This window comes from Convolutriloba macropyga, chromosome 6 (genome assembly GCF_964194025.1).
Source record: "Convolutriloba macropyga chromosome 6, txConMacr16.3, whole genome shotgun sequence".
In the NCBI taxonomy this organism is placed as follows: Eukaryota; Metazoa; Xenacoelomorpha; order Acoela; family Convolutidae; genus Convolutriloba; species Convolutriloba macropyga.
In genome coordinates this window covers 44,916,854-44,922,853 of record NC_134473.1, presented here as the reverse complement: position 1 = coordinate 44,922,853, position 6,000 = coordinate 44,916,854, and the positions used below count along the sequence as shown (strand labels likewise).

The window sequence follows — 6,000 nt, the reverse complement described above, 5'->3', positions numbered from 1 at the left end:
CGTCCCTTCTCATGCACGGCCAATAAAACCTATCGCAAGCTCTTTTGTACGTTTTCTCTATACCAAAGTGTCCTGCGCTAGGCGAATCATGCAACAGCTCAAGAACGTTGGACACTCTACCCCAGGGTACCAGCATTTGGTAAACAGTTTCAAAGTTAGGTTCTGTTTGGTGTTTTCGATACAAAATCCCTTCTATGAGAAAAAGATTTTTATACTGAACCCAGTATTTCCATAACTCCTTTGAAGCTCCGTTTCTCATTTGCCGTGGTTCAGGTCTTTTTTTGTTTATGACCCATGAATATACTTCTTTGAGTATATTGTCATTTTGCTGCGAATCTCGCAGTTTTACTCTCTGCAGTTTGTGTAACTGCCAACCTCGACTACTATAGTCGGTATCGTCTTGCTCTACGTCTAGCGCAATAGCGTTAACGAAAGATGTTTGTTTCTCATCTTCTGTGTTTATGCGCGAAAGACAGTCAGCGTGTGGGATTTTCTTTCCTGCTCTATGCTTGATGTCAAAATTAAATTGCCCAAGTTTCTCTATCCATCTTGCGACCATACCGTCTGGTTCTTTAAAACTATAGATCCACACGAGAGCCCTGTGGTCCGTTATAATTAAAAAATGCTGACCAAGTAAATAGTTTTTAAAATAATGGGTAAAATGAACTATTGCGAATAATTCCCGCTTAGTTGCTGAGTAGTTTCGTTGACTTTTACTCAAAGTTTTGCTAGCATATGCAATAACTCTATCCTCAGTTCCTTGTTTTTGTGTAAGAATTGCTCCGATGCCTGTCAACGATGCATCGGTAGTTAATGTATATTGATCCCTATCGTTTGGATATCCTAAAACTGGGGCTTCTAAAAGCTTTTTCTTCAACTCTGCTACCGCACTTGTGCACTCTGTACTCCATTCAAATTTATTTGATTTATTTAGTAACCTGTAAAGAGGTTCTGCTGTTTTTCCGAAACCCGGAATGAATTTTCGATAATAGCCCACAAGGCCCAGAAAAGCCCTGACGTCTTTTAGGGATGATGGTTCTTTCATTTTTTCTACCGCTCTAACTTTCTCTGGGTCGACCTCAACACCACTCTCAGATATAATATGTCCTAAAAAGCTGACGCGCTTTTGGAAGAAATTGCATTTTGATCCTTTAATCTTTAATCCATTCTCCGATAAACGTTGGAAAACCAGCTCTAACCGTTTAAGATGTTCTTCAAAATTTCTTCCGAAGACGATAACGTCGTCTAGATAAACTAAAGCTACTTCGTAAGAGAGACCAGCAAAAATTAATTCCATTAGGTTTTGAAAAGCTCCTGGTGCAGAAGCTAGTCCCATAGAGGTAATTCTTGATCCTCAGCAGCAATTAAAAACAGATTCCTATTACTTCGTTGGGATGGGGCCAATTGTAATGTTTTCCCAATCGCTCCGCAAAAAAGTTCGTTCTTTCTGAGATTTAAAATACAGTCAAAATTGTACAAGAACTCCATGCCTAATAAACAAGGCGTTATCTCAATTCTGGTCACTAGAAATTTGACTGTTATTTCACATGTAAATTTCTGAAGTTGAACTTGAATATCTGTTGACCCCATTATAGGCGTTTTCCCGTTATTGGCAGCTATTATATTTTTATTGCACATTCTGATCTGGCTTGGTTCCCCCAATTGCTTGTAGAGTGTGTCGCTTATAATATTAACACTACTTCCACTATCAATTAAAGCCATTATTAATTTGTCTTTTATCAATATTTTTGCGAACAACGCCTCCACTGGGCTGTTTCCGCCACGCAAGGTTTTTACGTAGCCGGCTGAAAATGAAGCCCTGCCATTTCCAGCTAATTCTCGTTTAAATACGGACAATTTCGTTTGAAGTGATTCGGGCTCCCGCATTCGAAACAATTTTTGCATTCCCTAGATGCATGGTTTCGCTGACCGCAACGGCGACATTTTTCTTTCTCGAAACTCACCGCTGCCTTCGACTGCTCGGCACGACTCTCGTGCGATCGATCTCGGCTTCTGTTCTCACCTCCCGGTGTTAGCGAACGCGCTCTACTTTCGTAATTGTTTCGTCTATGCTCAGCGCTGCTTCTAGTATAGCTATTAGTATTTCTATTTCTATCTTCGTTCTCTCTTGAACTTCGCTGACTACCGCGCAGAAACTCTTTTGGCCGCGCTCCTTGCGATGAAAACTTTTGATTCTCTCGCCTATTAGGTTGATTAGTCTGCAGTGTTTGCACTAAATCGTTAATCGAATTAACCAGTTGTGTGTTTTCATTCGACTGGATGGCAGAAACCCGCGGCTCATTATCCTCCTCCTCAATTCTCGTGACTGCTTCAATGTGTAGTGCTCTTTCTAAAGCTTTGTCTAAAGTCATATCCGCGTCACCCAAGTTCTTTCTCAGGTCGAGTCGCACCTGACTATTTTCTATGCCTTCGAGGAATCCTCTCAAAATGAGATGTTCTCTTATCTCATTAGACTCCTGAGGGTATGCTTTCAAGGCTAAAGTTTGCAAATCACCGAGAAAATCTGTTAATTTTTCACCAGGCTGTTGGACTCTCCTAGCTAGCCTCCCCCGGAACACTACTGGTTTCTCATTATAATGTTGTCTGAAAGCCTTTACGGTTTCGTCATAACTTTTTCTAGTGTCCTCCGAAAGTGTACGATAGAAATCAATGGCCGACTTTTGTAACCTTAACGCGAAATAATGCGGCCGTTCATCAATTTCGGTCTCGGCGCCGTTTACTGTTTCTTTTCTTGGCCACTTTTGGAGTTGTGACAAGAGCTCAAAATGTGTAATGTAACTTTCAAAATCATTTGATCCAGTAAACGGTTCGGGTAACAGCGTTTTTGAGGAGTGCCGCGCCATCCTTATTTCATTTAAAAGCTGTTGTTATTCAAAATATTTCACTAATTCTGTTCGAAACTCGAACTATTTTTCCGACACTCTAGTTAACAGCTTTTAAATATGATTGAAACTCTAATTCCCTCGTCAATAAATGCAAAAAAAACTCGAGGTTCAATGCTTGAGTTTAAGTCAAATTAGGTCAAATTAAAATACTGATGTTTCTGAACGCTATTTTATTATCAAAAAAACATGTACACCCTGATTTATGCTTTTCGAATTTTTAGGGAGTACTCACTTTATAGTTCCAAGATGGCAGTTGTTGTTGTCGAATCCCGACAGCAGTCCACAATTCCTCTTCCGGGTCGTGATGTTAAGACGTCGAACTCGAGTTTAAAAATTGGTTTTCAAACAAAAAATAGATTTCTCTTGGAAATTAGTACAACGCTCAATGTTATTGGGTGGTGGTTTTCTATTTACTTTTAATCTCGGTCGCCACTATAGCAGCCGCCCGTGCGCAATATGTATTATCTTTTGTAGTTGAGCGTGGTACTTGTTTAAAATACAAGGATTTAAGTTTAATTAATAAGTAGATAAAAGCAGAAGAGAATTGTTTCAAATAAATGAAGAGCTAATTGAGTGATCAACTCTGAAGGTAGGTTTATTGTTCAATGAGTGAGTTTTATCCTCAGTTTTGCCCGTATCCAATATCGGTTGTATCACCGTGGTAAATTAACCAAGTAAATACTGATATGTCACAATTCTTAGTATTGCTCGAAGCCCGAGCTTTGTCTATTTCAATCTGTCGACACCTATCAAGATTGTGTCAGTCATTAATCAAGTAATAAATTAAAATTTAAACTAAATCTTTGACCTTGAAACCCAAGGTTTTTAGTACACCCCTTTTTTACATACGTGTGACACTCACAACCTTGAGATAAGACGGAGTTCGAGCTTTTTTTGATGGAGCAAACACGATATATTCAGTCTTCTAATTGTTCATCATTAATTGATGTGATTGGAATTAATAACATAGTTTTTCAATATTTTTTCCAAATAACTTCTAGCTATATTTTCATTAGTATGAGAAGAATAGAGGAAAGTGTCATCGGCGTACTGGATTACTTGACAATTGTCACTATCAATAACTCTATGAAGATCATTCACATAAATGTTAAACAATATTGGTCCTAATACTGTCCCTTGTGGCACTCCTCTGTTAAGTAAAATCCAGTCGGACTCATTTCCCGAGAAAACTACTTTTTGAGTTCTGTCTTTCAAATATGATCTAATCAATTGTGTAGATGTTCCGTCGAATCCTAAACATTTCAATTTTTCTATTAGTATTTCGTGTGAGATTTAGTCAAAAAATACAAGAACATGGACAAAATCGAAAAATCCGGAATAGGAATGTTTTTAAGTAAATTGATAACAGATGTAAATATGTGTTGTAAATAGGCTAAATATTGTATATAAGGAAAAATTTTCGATTGAATTTTTTAGAATGTTTCCTAGAATTGTTTTAATTGTCATCTCAGACAAATGTAAATACATATTCATTTTATCTTTTAACAATTTGTAAAACAGTTTTAACCTGACGATGAACGTAAAGTTCGAAAACGTTTGTTTTAATTTTAATTTGACAAATTGGTTTCTTTTACATTTAGTCAAATGCTTTTGAGAGATGTAGACTTGTATTGTGATCAATTTTAACGTCATCGTAAACAAGAGTGTGATTACTGATTACGAAAATGCTCGAACTGAGTTCTCGTGATTTTTAATGCCAGGATTTGTTTGAAACAGAGAATATTGGAATTAGTGTGGAAGTTTGTGGACAAAAAGTTCCTGAAATGGAACGTGTGCTCTTGGCAGTTAGCTTGTTACTGCCAAAAGTATAGTGTCGACTGAACGACTCTATAGATACATATCGGGACAAGCTCAACCTCAGCCTTAGAGCTGTAAATCCCCAAGATCAACGCGTGTGCATCATCGCCCTTCCGTAACATCGGCCTCTAAGACTGGCCTCCCTGTGCCTGAGCTAACTAGACAATTAAAGCCAGACTCGTTTTCTGAGGTTACGCACACTGCTTAAACTAGGTACATAATTGAAGCCAGAAAAGCCCTCCCCTGTCGTTTGAGAGCAGATCGTCTGATGGTAGTTGGGTATCGTTTTCAGATTGAAAATGCACGAAGCCTACACCAAAAACCTCAAAAATATTCTGCATTATGCTGTGCAATGGGAAGACGAACGATTTGGTTGGCACTTCGTGTCAATTAAGAATCTTCGAAATGCAAAAGGCATAATTGCTGAGAGCTATGCTGTTGGAGAAAAAGTTATTTTCAAAACTGGGAAGAAAGAATTTCCAGGGAAAGTTTTATCTAAAGAAGAAGCTCCAGTGGAAAAAAAAGTCAGCGCAAGTAAGTATCTAACTAGTTCGAAATGTTTTTCTCTACATAATGTAGTATCGATCAAATGATTCCAAGAAGAGTATTGGAGAAGGTTCTTATGAATCATAAGCTAGAAAAACGCGTGAAGAAATTTGGGAGTTATTTTTTTCATATCACTGTTTTCAAGAGAGCGCGAACTGGAGGTGCGAAACAATTGAGGTTTGTCAGGGAGCTGATTCTGTTCATGTGCGGCTTTTTCAAGCTGTTTTTTTTGTTTTAACTTTTTTTACGGTTTTAGTTTTATGGTTCAAGTGATTTTCAAAAGTTAGGTTTGAATCAATTTGTACTCCCAGATAACGACACGCATGAGTTGGTTTGATAACTTCACCATTAAAAGTAAACGCTGGATCCGAATTAGTATGATTTGTAGAGAATAACATCTGTTTTATCAGCATTTAAAGTGAGTTGATTCTGTGTCACGTATTGTCTGTTTGTTCTAATAGATTTTCAATTTTTTTGTGGAATATTTTCATTTCTTTCAAATTTGCATATAATACTAGTGTGCATATAATACTATCGCCTCATAAATAAGAAAATCAGTGCCCTTAACTACGCTTTGTATAATTATATTGATTCTTGTGCCCTAAAGTTGTTTATTGTTTCACCCTCATTTATTGTTTCACCCTCTTTTAGAAATGTTTCACCCTCATTGTTTCACCCTCACTTGAACCTAACCTGTTCTGTAAAGACACCGTGCACTTCTCCTTTCATG

General features: G+C 37.6%; 1 protein-coding gene across 2 annotated transcripts in view; it reads left to right on the top strand.

The window, feature by feature from the left end:
- Positions 1–4,995: 4,995 nt before the first annotated feature.
- Positions 4,996–6,000, top strand: part of LOC142341701 (gamma-secretase subunit Aph-1-like) — a 288,252-nt gene continuing 287,247 nt past the window's right edge. For both annotated transcript variants that reach the window (XM_075392855.1, XM_075392854.1), the window contains exon 1: positions 4,996–5,258. The gene's annotated coding sequence lies outside the window, so the exon portion shown is untranslated. The remainder of the gene's footprint in view (positions 5,259–6,000) is intronic.